Raw genomic sequence first — 17,030 nt, 5'->3', positions numbered from 1 at the left:
TCACCTGGTTTTTGTTAACATAATTCTAAGCCTCGTGAACACTGAAAATGGCTTTAAATTTTAAACCAATCTGACTGATGCAGAAATATATGATAAAAGCTTGAAGTAAATGTCAGACATCAGGATTTATTCTTCTCAGGGACTTTAAAAAATCCTGAATTGGTTTTGACATTTCCAATTTAATTTCAATTTCAATATTTAGCTTCATTTTTCTTAATGCCATTCAATACTGATTCAACTGCTATTAATTACAGAAAAACAAGAGAAAAGCTAACCTTGCACTAGTCACAGATGTGAGCAGTGGATAACAGATGTGTGTACCACTTTTCTTATCAAGATATGACTCCCTTTACAGCAGCATTTTCTTACAGTGATATACGAAGTCTGTTAACCAGAATGCGTGAATGGCTCGGTGATTTTTTTTTTAAATCATATACCAACATATATCTACCCAAATGTGCAGATGCAGAAATGCACACATGTATGAATTCAAACACACTGAGAATCTTTCTACTCTTCAGAACAGTATTTCTTGCATATGAAGGCGAAAAATAAACATAACAAAAAGCATCTTTTCCATATATGTGGGAAGAAATGCAAAAATAAGAATTAAACTCACTCAGTAAACACCAAAACAAAAGCCAGGATTAAAATGTAGATATCTACCATCTCACAACAGTCCAATACATTCATTTTTCTGTGCTGGTCTGACTTCTGAGCTTTCTTTTGTTTTCCCTATAGCCTTAGGTTATACCATGCACCTGTACAAGAGATGGCAAAGCCGTGGGCCACTGCATGAAAGACTCAGCACAGGGACCTGCAGCCTTCTCCAGACATCTGTATAATTAGCAAGGGAATTTCCACCAAAAACCTAGGAACCAATTGTCTAACTCTCTGAAAAGGGGCATTTTTTTAGTATTTTTTCAGCGGAAGATGAAGAAAAAAATTGTAGTTTCATTGATCATCTTAGAAAAAAAATTGGGACACTTAACAGTGATGCATTTTCTGTGGGTACTTTGGCAAGAATAACTTCACAAAGGAAAACAATTAGAAGCAAGTGATACAAGATAAACACATGGCAGGTCCAGATCACACAAGGGATAACAAAAGAATCTAGTAAAGAAAAACTGTAAATCTTATACTGGTCTCATATCACTTTTTAATGCATCTCTATTTATTTGAATTTTCTTATAATTCATGAAACTTTGAATTATTCTGATTCAATTCAAAGAGAAACCAGAAATTTATATATAATTTTCCATTTTTTTAAGGTTTTCCACAGAATAGACCTACCCCTTTACTGGGTCTCACTTGACAAAGTAGCCATATTTCAGCAACAGCTCAATCCAAACCTGTTATGATACCAGCTAGTGATTCTGTGGCACATTTTGTCTCCAAGTAAAAAAATGCTTACAGGCTGACAACTTTGTGCTTCTATACTTACAACAGGTGAAAAGGCAGAACAATAAAAAGCTGTTCAAAGATGAAGACACAGACAGAGATTTGCTTGCATATGGTATTTACCAGGAGATCTCTCAGTAAAATGTAATAAACCAAACATGTCCATTTTTATTTCTACAACTTGTGAGGTTAAAAGATTGCTGATTCCATTACATCCTCTAACATCTTTTCAAAGGTTCAGTGTTTGTGGGAACCCAGATCTGTTCTGAGAAGAACATAGAATTGCTATTAGAAAGCCAAAATCTATGATACTGAGCATTTTAAACCAATGTTTTCTAGCATCAAAAATAAACATTTATCCCAAAATTCCATTGACCATTCTCATTGGAAAAACATAACATTTTTGCCTATTTTAATTTTCCTTCGTATGTTTCTTCTTTCTTTGCTTACTGCTCTACATTACATGAAAAAATGTGAAAAGAGAAGCCAGATGAAAAGAAACTGCAGCAGTAGAAAAAGGAGCAAACACACCAAAAAATATCTCTCTTTTTTAAATTTCCTTCTCATTAAGAGAAAATCTACAGAAAATTGGAGCAAAACAAAATTCAGTTCATATTTTGTAGCTTAAAATACTATTTCTATAAGCATTACTACAGGCCATAGTAACAAGTTAAATCAGTTCAAACTGTGCTGAAGCACCAGTAGAGAATTAAACAAGGCTCAGAAAAACTGTACAATTATCATTATTTTAACACTTAATACTCAAAAGAAGACTTACCTTTTTCTCAGTGTTGCTTACAATTAGAGATAGAACACCAGACAAAGCTTGTAACATTATTAATGACTAAATACCTTAAAGGGGAACTTTTGAAATCAGTGACACAGACCTCCAAAAAGGTCTATAAAAAAGAAACTTCAAATTAATTGATCAGTATGTTAAATCATTTTTCTAGACACTCTCAGGATTCATGACTTTGCATAACAACACGATAACACCCAGGCAAGGAGGAAGAAAAACTGAAATGAAGCATACAAAGAAGCTTCTTTTATATCAGACATTAGGTACAGACAGAAAAAATCAAATACTGCAAAAATGAGTACAGAAAAGATACAGGCTTTCTCCTACAGACAGTATTTCCTCACATAACCAGATGCTCTGAAGCCCCCAAAACTGAGCACCAGTAAGGTTTTTCTTTATTATTTGTACAAATAATTATCTATTAAGCAACTGCACCTACATTCTAGAAATACAGTATTTTGACATCACCTCCAAAATAAAACGTTCTACAGGAATGTACCACCTATATCCCATATCCAACCCATACTGTCTACAATCAAGGCTATCCAAATAAATTTGGTATTAAGAAGCAATCTGCTTAGTGACTCAACAAGCTGGGGGAAGGTGAAGTTGTCTGAGTCACAGAAAAGATTCAACACTGTGCAGGCAGATTTTGTTTTATTAACTAGAACTGTGTAGGACTTAATGATCTGAATGAGCCCTCTCTTTATGAGATGAACTCAAAAATCTTCCCAAAGTGAGAAGATACACACATCTGTCAATAGATTATCAGGAGAGGACATGTACTGCATATATGCACATATGCTTAAGGTGCCTGTATTCTGACAAGTAACAAAAAAATCCAAAAGCTATGAACATGGATCCATAGGGTGGAGGATCCAGTGGTGTACTCGTCCTGGCTTAAGATATATCAAGCCAGAAAAAAATAGTATAAAGAGAGCATACAAAAAAATAGAGGGGATGAGCACAACAGGGTGCTTGCTATCACTTTAGCATCGCTGGATTGAAACAGGTAGAGAGGAAGAAAGATGTTCCATTTCACTGAAGAGATACAATTCAAGACATTTTAAAAAGAGTAGTGCTGTATTCTTCATGGATACAATTTCTGTGACCTTGGGAAAGCTAAGGCTAAGTTCCAGAATTATTTCTCTGTGCTAATTGCGAAGATGTTAAAAACAAGTCTGGTTATTTCTAAGCTGGACAAAGTCCTCACAGCTACATGCAGGGTCTTCCCCCCTCCCCAAAGCATCTCTCTTTCAGAGAAAGTAATAATTAAAATAATTTGGTGGTTTTAATCAATTAAACAGTTACAACATTCACTTAAAAATTACAGTTCTAGACTTGACATTGATGTCAAATTCATGATTCATTGATGAAAGTATATAGAGGACTGCTGTGGGTTTCTCATCAAATCTTAATGATAAACTGCACCTCTTGCCCAAAACCACATTTTCAGTATAGCAGTTACTCATAATACAAAAACACCAAGGATACTATGGTTTGACACGGAAAGCTGGAGAAGCAGGGCAAGAAAACCCATTGCAGCAAAAAAGAAATTCTTCCAATTACAATGATGGACTGAGTCTCAAAACTTAACTCCGCACAGGATTTGTTCCCTATGCCCCTGCCCACTGTCCTCAACAGTTGTTCTGTGCTTGTTCCTAACCATGGAGAAAGAGTAATACTTCTCTCATTAGTTGTCTCCAGCTCATAAGATCTTGGAGAGAGTGATCAAAAATGAAATGGATTTCTTGAGTACAGTCATAACCTTCTCTAGTGGCCCAATGCATCAGAGAAATGATACTTCTTTTAACATAGTGTAGCCTAGTACCACACAAAACATTCTCTCAGTTCTTTTCACAAAAGAATAAAGGATTAAAACCTACCCATAGTTCACATTTAATTGCACAACAGTTCCCACAATGAGGGACAGAGAATAACAATAATAAAGCCTACATCAGCTGGGACATGCAAGACTACCTACATTTCTCCAGATTCCCTAATAGGCTGAATTTGACTCTGGTAACTTCAACCATATTACAGCCACTCAGAGTTTGTTACTATTTGACTTTTGCCTAAAATGCCAACAGCTTTTGACATAAAACTTCTGTCACTTCTGAGAGACCTATCTGGAAATAAACACCTTTGCTCCACCCATGTAAAACAAAGGATGCAAGAATAAACAGCTAAAAAATTTATGTTAAAATACATTACCAATGATTACTTACACTGTCATAATGTTCAGTAACTTAACATTTCAAAAGAAAATTAATATAAAATCAATAGAAGTCAAGAAACAGATACAAAATATTAAAGATATGGCAAAACTCTTATAAGAAAATGTAATTTAAAAGTATGGATGAAAGAGATTACTAATCTTCTACTTCCAGTAGAAGATTAATAATGAGCAGTTACACTAGCAGCCTTCCTCCTTCCTTCCTCCAAATCACTCTTGCACTGGCAAGAGATCTAGTGCACATTGATTAGGTCATTTAAACAAGGCAGGTACTACCCTGAACAGTCCTGCCACTCTGAGTTGTGTCAATTTCAGCAAGCAGGGAAAATGTAAATGTAGGAAACATGTAAATGGCTACTCTTCTACTTACTGTGAGACAATAGCAATAAGCATACAAACCAACACACACTATAGATTTATCTGACAGTATAATTTTCTTTCTTAGTGCAGATGCATGATCCAAGTCACACAAAACCATAGCACTCATTAGCATTTCATGGTGGTATGTTCTTTTTAAATTATGTGTGTGGAACAATAATAGCAGTGAAAGCATTTTTCTTAGCAGAGGAAAAAAATGTAATGTGAGTATGCACCCATCTTTCTTTAGGGAAAAAGTTACTATTTATGTGGGAGAAGTATAACAGCCTTATGGTTCTTTTGCACCTCAAAGAAAGAGAAACACATTGCAAGAAAAGCTTCACTGTAGCTTCTCTGCAGAATGAGCAAACCAATCCTTCGTGCTCCATAGGTAGCATGTTAATCACCTGCTGTAAGCTAAGGCTGAGCAGCTCTGGTCCATGCCTCTGGAGAGCACACTCGCAAGCAAGGACAGCACTAGAAGATGTGCTATAGCATTGCTCATGGGTTGCTCCAAGGCACATTTTCAAGACTCAAAATCCCAACTATTTCTCTTTATGAGACTGGTTTACAAGAAGGGAAATAGAAAAACAATAAAGGCAGAACAAAGGATGAATGAAGCAATTATTACCGAGCAAAAAACGATGACTCAGATTAGCTTGTTGATGAATGACAAAAACTAAACTCATTGTGTCTTTACTTTGTTCAATGAATTTGTAGTAGTTCAGGGGCTGTTCAGCCCAAATCAATTTGTTAGGAAATGAACTTTAATTATTTGTTTAAAATCAATGCAACTGCAAAGCTGATTCTAACAGCTTTTCAGTATACTACTGAGAAAAAGATGGAAATCTCTATATTGCTAATAGGCCTACTAACTCTCAAATCACAAATATACAGAGAGATTTAAAAAAATATGTATTTCTGGAAGTCCCCAGATAATTTCTCTGTGAGACACTGGGATATGTGAGAGAATTACATAAGCATCCACAAACTCAAGGTAACATTAATAGAAACAGTTACATTTTCAAGTCCAGGATCGAGCATAAGTTGTCAAAGCCCATACCTGCCAATAAAAGGGCTCAGTTGGAAAGTTCTGGAGAAGCAGACCTTAAAAGTGTAACAACAGGTTAAAAGTTGACCAACAGGTCAACTAAGATACAAGGTAGAATCCATTTCCAAAAGTATCAGTAACCCACTGAAAATGTCCCTTGAAAACAATGAGACTTGCAACAGGTGCTGAGAGGAAGTTGTAGCTGCCCCAAAACCACACCAAGTCCAGAAACAGCTTGCCACAAAATATTGGGGTTTTTTCCCTGGTTCCTCTGAGTACAAGGATTAAGAACTTCTGCCTATTTATGCTTGTTAGTCAAGGAGACTCTTAAAACTCCGTTTGTAAACCCATTTTATTTCTGTACTCTGGATCCAGTTATATCCACCAATTTTGTGTCCTCACAACATTCATCTTTCACTTTGTCCTCTGTTTCACAAAAAAACTTCTGCTTGTAATAACTCTAAACTTCATCTCTGAAGTAATACTTAGCTTGCTAAAGGACAGCAGCTTTGGAAATGAACACCGCAGTGCTTGCAAATAAGTTCAGCTGAAACATAAAAGACTAAGGATCTTTTTCTTGTGCTTCTTGGCACCAATGAAAAATTAATTCATAGTTCTCTTCCTGGGAATATGAATAATCAAAGTTAAAGGACAGAAAATCTTTGACAAAGCATCCCCTCAATTTAACCTCTGTTCAAGTTTGTAATGGAAATAAGTTTGCTTAAAAAACTACTAGAGTTTTCATGAAGCCTCCACCCATCACACTGAAGGAGAAAAATGTAATTGCAAAGGAAGAAGTAAAAATATTTTTTTTACCTTCCTTCCAAATTGAACTTCCAATAACAATAACTTCTTCGTTACTAAACCTTTTCTAAATAGCAGCTGAAAAATATCCCTCCTCCTCTCCCATCTTGCCTCCATCATTTTCTCCATCTCATAATGCAGTTATTCTACATGATTCATAGCTATCCTGTGATTATTTTAACATCTAAGAGAACTGAGTTGCACTGAGAAGCTGTCCACTTAAAAGAGATATGTTTTTTGCTGTCTACTATTTCCTGTGTAATTTTGTCTTTCACAGAATTAGGAGTGCCCAAGCAGAACATGAACCTCTAAGTAGGTTTGAAAAAAGTAGTTGATATCTTAACTCTATCCATGCAGAGTCATTGTTCTTTTTACATAACTCCTTTCCCTGTACATATAAAGGAAAAAGTGTTTTGAAAGATTTACTACTGTCAGATATCATTGTCCTCTGCTGAATTTTGGCCATAAAGCTCCTCCTCTGTCCCAGATTGGTAGATAGCACATAACACATCAGTGGGCAAGAGGTTTGTGCCTAAGAAATTAATAGTATTTTAAAAGTATTCATCAGATTTTATGCTACCCTGGAGAAGAATTTCACATTTCACAGATGGGGAAATCAAGAATGACTGATTGAGTCACTTGTCCAAAGTAACTCAGTGGCAAATTCAAGAACAGAATACAAATTCTTTACTATATCCATTAGGCAGTACGTTTCATATCAACAGTCAGTATCAACAGAAACTCCTTTTGCTACTTTTCCTGTTTAATGAATCTTTCTGATCAAGCCTGATATTAAGATGTCCATCACAGAAAGAACAGATTATCTCTTCTGTGCTAATCAAATACACAGAAATGACAGTACTTCATGAATAGTCAGGGTTTGGATTGTTTGCCATCTGTTCATTTATGCATTATTTCAAAGGGAAAATCAAAAACTAATGTAAATGAAGAATTTTGTGATTTGAGCTCTGTAGGTGATTTACCTCTGAAGATTTAAGATACTTTGGCTATAGTAACTACCACATTTTTATTATCAAATGCACAATATAAGGAAATTTCGTCTTCAATACAAAGTTTCAAATACTAAGAACCACAGACACTTTTCCAGATGCTAAATATCTGCTGCTCCCACTGATTTCACAGGAGCAGTGAGTAGTAAAATTCTTTTGACTTTTTAGAAAGACAAAAATAACAGCAACAAATCAAGTAACAGTCTGGCAAGCCAATGAGCTGCTCAGGAATTTGTGAGGTCACTAGTATGTATTTTTTGGAATTTTACTTGCCCACTTGTTTATTCCATTTATTATCTGGTTCTAGGATGTTGTATTTTTGCTATAGGCACTATTCAGAGAGATTTAAAAATAAGAAAAGAAGTGATAAATATATTCTATTTGCTCTACTCTGATATTCTGGTTTTTTCTGTGGGAACTCATGCCTTCTGATCAGTGGATCAATATGATTACGCAGAAGTGTCTTTTTGGTTAAAATACCCGTGTTCACACATCTCACAACTTTAACATAATACCTTACTTATGCACTTTGCTTACTTATGCATTCTATCTACTTATATATTCCACTTGCTTATCTTATACTACTTATACATATCACTCATACATTTTACAACTTATCCATAATACACTACTTATGCATTTTGCAACTGCTGTGCATGAGATCTCACATTGATTGATTGGTTTCTCTATTTTGTCCATGAGCTCCACACGCACTTTTCTGATCATATGATTGGTTTTAATCTAGTGCAGCACAGCCCTTTTTTTATCTATTCCTTGCTGTCTTGGTATTTAGTTTTTCAGCTTCTTCTTTCCCAATTTAGCACAGTTTACCTTTCAGTCCTTGATGAATTCCTGAGGGTTCTAACAGGTGGGGTTCTTGATCCAGGCAAGCAGCATTGAGATGATGACAGCAACAAAACCCATCCAGTGATCAGCAGCCAAGTTAGTCCAGGAAATCCAAACAACAAGCCAGCAAAGGACAGGGAGCAGATATGAGCCCGTCCTGCTTCTCCCCTTAAACCTTCAGACTGGAGCTTAAAAACCCTCTTGGGGCTGATGTGCTGCAGCTGAAGGTGGAAAGGCCAGGTGAAGCCAGTGAGGGTAATTCCAGCCTGGTCCCACTCTGAGGGCTCTGGTAAAAATAACTAAAAATGGTTTGGCTGGGGCACACTATCAAGGTTCAAATACTTTACAACATTTTTCACCCTTGTTTCGTGAGTTACAAGAGTAACTTTTTTGAAGGCAAGACATGAAACAGCTACTATTTGAAAAAGTTTCCTGAAAAAGGACACTTCTTGTGAGTGTTCAGATAGTATAGGCAGTCCAACATATACTGATTCTGACTTTACTAATGGAAGCTCTGAAACATAATTGCAATAGTTAGAGAACAGTAGGATAGTGTTATTCTCCTGGAACCTGCCACCATTAGTAGGTCGTGATTCTAACAGGAAAAAGCTCGGGCAGTATGAAATATTACACATTTATTGATACCTCTTGGTTTATCAATCCACTTTGAATAAGAGATGTCAAAGTGGCACTTATTCAGCAATCACTAAAATCTAAAGCAAAGTTACTGACCAAAGGGAAATTTAGTCTTGGGAGAAAAATCCTGTAGCTTTCAGTTCTAAATCTCTAGAACCAAGTATTCTTTAGATTAAAAGGCCCAAAGAAAGATAGCAACACGGTAAGAGTAAATCCAGCACTAATATTTTGATCTGCCTATAGGAAATTAAAATACAGGAGTCTTAAACCAAGGATTCAATCTCGAACTGATCAGCACAGCAGCAGTTAGGATGCTTCACTTTGTTCTGTTTCAAAATTTAGTTCCAGAAAATTAAGTGGCAGTCAAGAATTTAGTAGAGCCAGAGAAATCTAATTACTGTGTTGGAAAAAGAAGGAAGATATTAAGTAAAAGTATTTGGAATTCCAAGTGATCAAGGAATTCATTGTAGCTTCCTGGACTGGTGTAAAATGATGGGAATTTGTACTTCTAACAAGTTTGACAATTAGCTCACCTCTGTGAAACTGTGATTTTGTATCTGAATGTCAGGACCTTGCTTAGTGACTCTGGATAGTGAGCTAAGCTTTCTATCCTGAAAAAGGGAGCCACATAAAAAATCACAATGGAAATTGCTTCCTTAGTCAGCATATTAGTATGCTAAGGCTGAAGCATGCCACAGAGTAAACAACAGGTCTTTCACACAGGTTTTGGATTTAGCCTAGGCTGGTCAGAGTTCAATCATGCTGCCCAGAAACTGAAATTCAGACATACCTACATCTGGTGGTTTAATTCAGAACTAACTCAGCTCACAAAATCAGAGATAATATAGAAATAAAGTCTGGAAATCAATTGGCAATCAAGGTAAAATGAAAAGGGCATGCAGGCAGTTTCATTTCATGGAGAGAATGAAGGGATATCTTGTTTAATAGGGTTTCTGTTTTCTCTTTACCTTAGGAGTCCTAACCTAGAAGCTTACTGAAAAATTCATTATATTTTCACTTTATTATTATAGCCTGACATCTTTGACCATTAAAAAGCATTTATCATTATGAATTGTGAAATGATGCAAAATGAAGCAATAGATCCATTTCCAGCTTGATAACCAGAACAGCTGAAAGAAATAATGATGGTCAGACTGCAGTCTTTCATGATCAAAGGAGAATGTTACTCCCTTTAACTGGGCTTTCTATTCTTTTCTTTGGGTAGTTCTATGAGCTACTCTTTTGAGCACTCAAGAGTATATTGGATCCACTTATGTAAAACAGCCAACACACAAATTTGCTACTTAACCTCACTCTTCAAAACACACTCTGTTACCTCCCTGCTTTTCTTTGAGAAACAAGACAAAAGCATAGTTCTTTCAGTGCTTTGATACTTAAGCTTATTTATAAAACTGAAACGTGTATTTCAGAGTTCAAACATCCAAATGGAGGAAAGCAGAGGAAGTTTCCTTCTTCAGAGAAAGAAATGTGTTCAAACATACATTCAAATTCTGACACACCTCCCTGAACTGAAAGTACTGTGGAGAAACTGCCCATTCTCTCATACACTATAATGCTTTTTAATGTGAGCTTTCCCTCATCCTCACCTATCTCTGCTTTCTTCTTTCACCCTCCCAAATCAGTAACCAGATCCATGTTAATAAGAAAACCGTTATGTAACTATTTTAATTACTTTTTAAATTAAACACTCTGGATATATTATAATGGACAATGAGAACAAAGTGAAATAAGCATTCACTTTCCATACTTCTTATGTATGTACAAGTCTAGGTTATTTTCCTCACACTTATTCTAATTCTAATTAAGTCCTCTCAAAATTCCTGCTTCCTAACCATTCATTTCCTTTCTTTCCAAGCTTTCTAAGCAGAACACTTAATTCAAGTGACACCCATGTATCTCAGTTCTTTTAATTTTTATTGTTTTTTGACACAAGCAGTACTGGATTCTAAATAAAGTGACATAAAGGCATGCAACATCATATTACAGTTGTTTGCATATGTTATCTGCATTTCATTTAAAGCTATGGAGCATTAGCATCTACATTAATTTTCAATTGATATAAAGCTGTTGCTAAGAAAGCAGGATTTCTGGCAACTCAACAGGACATGGTCTTCTCAATATCCAAACAGTTTCTACTGAGGGAAACATATTTTAGCTTTTATCAGTATACTGGAGGTTTTTCCTCTATGTATTTCTTTCAAGACCACACTGCACCCATTACCACCTGTGACATATTTCCTTAGAGTGTGAATCGCTACTGAAATCCAAGTAACATTTTAAAGAGTGAACAAAAACTTCCAAAGCATGTTCCTTACACGGGCATCTACCCAATATATCTTTTACAGGGTGTCATCCTGCAGGAAGGCAGCCACTGGCAATTTTGCCAGTTAAATGAGAAATGTAGTGTCTAGAGTTCACAGAGAGAGAAAGATGTACATGCCTTCCTGCTTCTTCTTAGCATTATACAATACAATACAGCAGGGAAGGATAGGATTTTTTTGTCAGGGACACACCATAACTCATCCTTTCTCTTCACAAACTTCCAACATTATGTTCCAGATCAGCCAGTAGCATTTTCAGGCTAGGGATAGGAAACTCTTCCCAGAATGAGACTTCTAGAACTACCAAGCAATCCAAACAGGATTGCCTGTCTCGACTAGAGACTACCTCTTCGTCAGCATAGACAGTAGTCTTGGTAAAAGAAATCATTATACAATTCCTCGGTCTCTGACAGGAGACCACAACTGGGATACTCTAAAGGGAACCTTCCTGAAATTAATCAGATTTAAGGAACTGATAAAAACAGTTTTTTTCTTTGGATACAGTACCCTCTTCTGATGTCAAGGGCATCATATAGTAAGTTTAGACTAGTCTTAACTTGGGAAAATGAGGTATAAGACATCAAACTACAAGGTTTACAGAAATTACTTTGAGTAGGTGGAATAAGCATTTTCTAAAGATCACAATGTGGAGACTGCATACTGTGGGTGTAGTATTTGCTTACTTGATTATTAATTTACTTCTAAGCTAGTAATGGTTTTCACATTTCACCTTCTACCTCCTCAGAAAAATACCCCACATTTTAATAACTATGCTATAGCCAAGTAGCTTCCAGAATGCTTTACCCAATAGAATTTGTTTTTTGTCAAGTCATGAGTGTTATTCAGGACAGATTATCATAGAATCACAGAAACACTGAGGTTGGTAAGCACTTCCAGGGATGGTAACTCAGCCACTAACCCTGGGCAGCCTGTTCTTGGGCAGCCTCAGCTCTCAGCCAGGCTTGGCACTCCATGAGGGTTTCCCAGCTCAGGAAACCTCTCCATAGGCTGTGATCCCCCCACTCCGTTGCAGGACAGGTTGGCACTGGCAGAGTTCAACTGGCTGAGTGAAGGTATTGACAAAGGATCTTCCTGAACCGGCAAATACTTAGGCATCTTCTGGTTTTTAATGTAAGATGTCATGACAATACACTAATGAACATACAATGAGAATATGATTTGCTTGACTTAAAGAATTTCAAAATAGTTTAAAAACTCCAGTTATTAAGGCAACTCGAAAGAAAAAGGTCAACTTTTTAATTTAACTTTCTGTATGTGATACTTGTCTTCCTCATTTCTGGGGGAAAGAACTCACCCGAAAGTAGAATCCAGATACCCAAATTCTGTCAGTTATTAGAATTAGAGCAGACACTTCACTTGCTGGCAAAGAAAGTCTTTCAACTTTCATGGCAGAGACACAAAATATTGGACTGTTGTCACTTTATGTTATTTCTTCCCAATGATTTAAGCTAGTTTATAAGCTCCTTAGATCAGGATTTGTAGCTTTAGTATCAAATGTCACACAGAATTATAGTCTGACATACAAATGTTAATATAACAACAATTGACCCTGTAGGCATCTACAAATTCTGATCTATCAATGGCTGTCAACACAAGTCAGTACTAACAGCACACTTGGCATAAGAAATATTTTACAATTTTTTGAACAGGTTGAAAAATATTGCTTTTCCCCTTTCTCTTCTTTTTAACAGCTCTATGTTCCTTCATCCTATTTACACCTAATTTTAGAAAGGGTCTACAGAGATTTCTTCTAGAATTTCTAAGCCTCCTTATTCCCATGGGTAAGTTTCATCCAGTTTTGCACTGAAGTAAGTCTGTATAAATTGTTGTATACTGAGGTCTTATGTAGCCACACATCTCTATGGCAATGCTCACAAACAGAAAGCAAATTCTTCTCAACAAGTCCAGGTGATAGTTTTAGCAAATAGCAAATACTTGCCAAACTAAAGTACCAACCTTGCTATATTAAAACCAGGAAAAATTAATAGTAATGAATTTGCCAGACAGAGTTTAAAAGGTCTTGCTTATGAGCACATAAGCTTTCTGCAGGTCTATTCCAATTATCTAAACTGTGTATTATCCCCTCCATCCAAAAAGCCAGTAGGAATTCCCCATCAAGTTGAAAAATCAGCTTGGGGCTTTCCTATGTGAAAAACAAAATACTTTTGAAAATGACCAGAGAGTGCTTCAATCAAAATAAACTCTTCAAAAGCCAGGCTAGCAGATATGGTTGATATACCCCCTATATTTCAGTAGAAGAAAACCTTTGATGTGAGAATTTCAGGCCAAAAAGTGCAATTATTCTTGGAGATGGTTTTGCATTAGTTATATATTTAAGAAAAAGAAAAAACTTTAGAGGACCAGTAGCATCAGAAAAACAAAGCTATTTCAAGTACAAAGTTTTTATAGGATAATATATTTCTACTGCACTTTACACTATATTTATTCTACTTTCTGGATGTGTAGAAAAGTTTATACTTTTTTCATTAAATACATTCTCTCTCAGTGACAAAGTGTTAGGAATGGAGAATGAATTTTTCATGAGAAAACACTGCTGAGGCTATGACAGGGTCAAACTCTTTCCCTTGAGCTCTGCCAATGTACCTTAAAATTTTCCTTGAAGCTCTATCCCTTGGAGTCAAATTGTGCAGAAATATTCAAACTGTTCCTCAAACGTTCTTCCCTGATGAATGTTGAGAAAGTTCTAGTTATGTGTGCAGGAACAGAACCAAACATCTTTAAATGCTCTACAATATCTGTCAAGCAATCTCCTTTTTTTGTCATTATTTCTTTACTGATATGTTCTGAAAGCCTCAAAAAAAGTTTGACTATCCCAACAAGTACTTAATTCTCTTAAAAGCATCTGAAGGGAAAAAATCATAAACCTTTTACCTAAATCGCTGGGGCTTTTTCAGTGCCAAAGATCCAGAGGAGATATTTAGATATGTCAGAAGCAAAGAGATAAACATATCTTGCTTCAGGCTTTTGGACAGCTTACAAATTTTTACTCTCTAATATATACTTTTTAAATAGATTTGAAGTCAAGCCTGCCTTCTAGCAGGAACTATTCAAGATTTATATTACTTATTAAAGACATTGCAATTACTAAAGACTGTCTAAGAGGTGAATGATGGCCTTTAGACCATTTCATAACATGCAAATACATTCCCCACTGGTGATTTCAGCAGTGAGCCCAAGGACTCCATTTACCACTGACCTGGGTACCAGTTCTTTTCCAGGTCAGCACAAAATATCTCATTGTGGCATAGATAAAGGAATTTTTTCAGCTATGTTTCTGGGCAATCTTTTCCTGCTAAAATCTTAGAATGATTAAGAGAAAACCTCATCCTGCTTGGTCTGCCAGCCCCTTAAAGCTTTTTTGTCCAAACTTTCGCATCCTTCTTTCTTTTAGCCCTATTGATTCAGAATTCCTGTTCTCCTTTCACAGTATTCTATTTCTTCAGCAAGTTGTCATTCACCTACACAGTGTTCACTACGATATTTGTAGACACTTTATCCATAAGCAAAAACCGTTGTCTACTTCTATTTCAAATTTGACTTCTCTCCAAGATTAAATCTTGGCCAGTCTGCATAATGTGTGAAAGGATGACTAACAAATGGAGGTCAACACAACTAAAGTTAATTTTCTTTCTCCACATTACCTGAAGTCTCTCCTCCGGGCCCTTCAGATTACCAGACCTCTCTCTAAAGCTGGAAGCAGACATCATGAAAACACAACTGTTATGCAGACATGAGGCCAGTGATTTGTCATATAACCAGTAGCACATATGGCCACATGGTTAATGTTCATCATCTTTCCTCTCTGGTTTCATGTGCCATGAAGAGGCTGTCTCCCTACTAGAACTGACCAAATTTATCACTTTTCTACCTGTGCCTATTAATAATTTTTCCTGTGTTGTCCTCCCTTTTGGAGAATATGCATCAGAAACATTCCCTACATCCCTGTGAGTGTTCACGGCCAGGCTGGATATAGATCTGAGCAACCTGTTCTAGTGGAAGGTGTCCCTGCCCATGGCAGATGGGTTGGAACTAGATGATCTTTAAGGTCACTTCCAACCCAGGCCATTCTATGAGTCTATGATAGCAGACAAGAGTATACTTATATATAATGGACAGCACAACAGCAATTAGTACTTTCTCTGTTTTTCATCACAAGTAATAACATTTGTAGTATAAAATCTTCATGCCAAGGACAAACCAATTTTGTAATGGGCTGTTTTGTAAAGGGGCTATGAATTTGGCCCCTTTAGACATATATGGAAGACAGATTAGCTATTTCATACAAGAAAATACTTTAAAGATGGTAGTAGCAGTAGTAGCGCTTGTAGTAGTAGTAAAAGATTTCCTGTATCTGATAAAAATAACTGTATGCCATTATTTCATCTCTAATACAAGAGACTGGACTCTACATAATCAAAATGTTCAGTTTCAATTTTTTTTTTTAAACTTTTTCAGGTTACATCACCCCTCAATTTACTCAAGTAAGCACTGAGCTGTAAGAGGTGGCACTGTTAAATTATTTCTTTCTGCCCACTTGCTGGCTATAAATACATAGCCATGTAACTTGCACACCAAATGCAACTTCAGCTTTTGACCCCAATGGTCAAGTAGCTTAAACCCTGCTACAGTCTTGTGATTGTGGCATTTCCTTTAATCTTAATTATGCTATAAGATAGAGATTTGCTGATAAGCAGCACATCTATTAATGAGTTTAGAAACTGAAACTCTGATCCAGATACAAAGAATTTTTTTGCTAAGCTACTTTTATAAGTAAAAATAAAAATGTAACTCAACATAAATTATGGTTTTCAGTCATTCGTCTTTTAAACACTCCATCATTACACAATCAAATTAGAAAGCTAATCAGACTGACCACCTCCCATTAGAGCTGTTCCTGGATATACTGAGCCTGGCTGAGGAGTCCATTTTCCCCATATCAGACCCCACAGTGTTGTGCTGTGCCTTGGTAGCTGGAAGGGCGTTGGTAACACCCCACTGTTTTGACTATTTCTGGGCAGCGCTGGCTCAGCATCAGTGCTGTTCTCCAACACTCTGCCCCCCATCAGGAGGTTGGGGCTGAGCAAGGTCTTGGGAGGAGACAAAATGAGGACAGCTGAGCCAAATTGACCAGGAGATTCCATAGCATATGGTGTCAGCTCAAAAAAAGCTAAGAAAAGAAGGAAGAAGAGGGGGCATTTGTCAGTTTACTTGCCTTCCAGAGCAACCACTACACATACTTCCCGGGAAGTGGACAGACACTGCTTGCTGATTGCAAATAGAGAATAAAATATTTGGGTTCTTTTTTTAGCTTTGCTTGTGCATGCACATAGTCTTTCACTTTTGCTTTAGTAAACTGCCTTAACTCAACTTAGGATTTGTTTTGGCTTATTTTCTCTCCCCTATCCAGATGAGGAATGAGAGCAATAGGGCGGCTTGGTGGGCACACGGCATCCAGTCAAGGTTTGCCCACCACAGTGGATCTCACTATTTAAAGAAAAAGTAGCTA

General features: G+C 36.5%; 1 protein-coding gene across 9 annotated transcripts in view; it reads right to left on the bottom strand.

The window, feature by feature from the left end:
* The window catches only part of LRRC4C (leucine rich repeat containing 4C), a 498,265-nt gene that overhangs the window by 366,422 nt on the left and 114,813 nt on the right, over positions 1-17,030 (bottom strand). The window lies entirely within an intron of this gene.

Source organism: Corvus hawaiiensis, chromosome 6 (assembly GCF_020740725.1).
Source record: "Corvus hawaiiensis isolate bCorHaw1 chromosome 6, bCorHaw1.pri.cur, whole genome shotgun sequence".
In the NCBI taxonomy this organism is placed as follows: Eukaryota; Metazoa; Chordata; class Aves; order Passeriformes; family Corvidae; genus Corvus; species Corvus hawaiiensis.
This window is presented reverse-complemented; position numbering and strand designations above follow the sequence as displayed.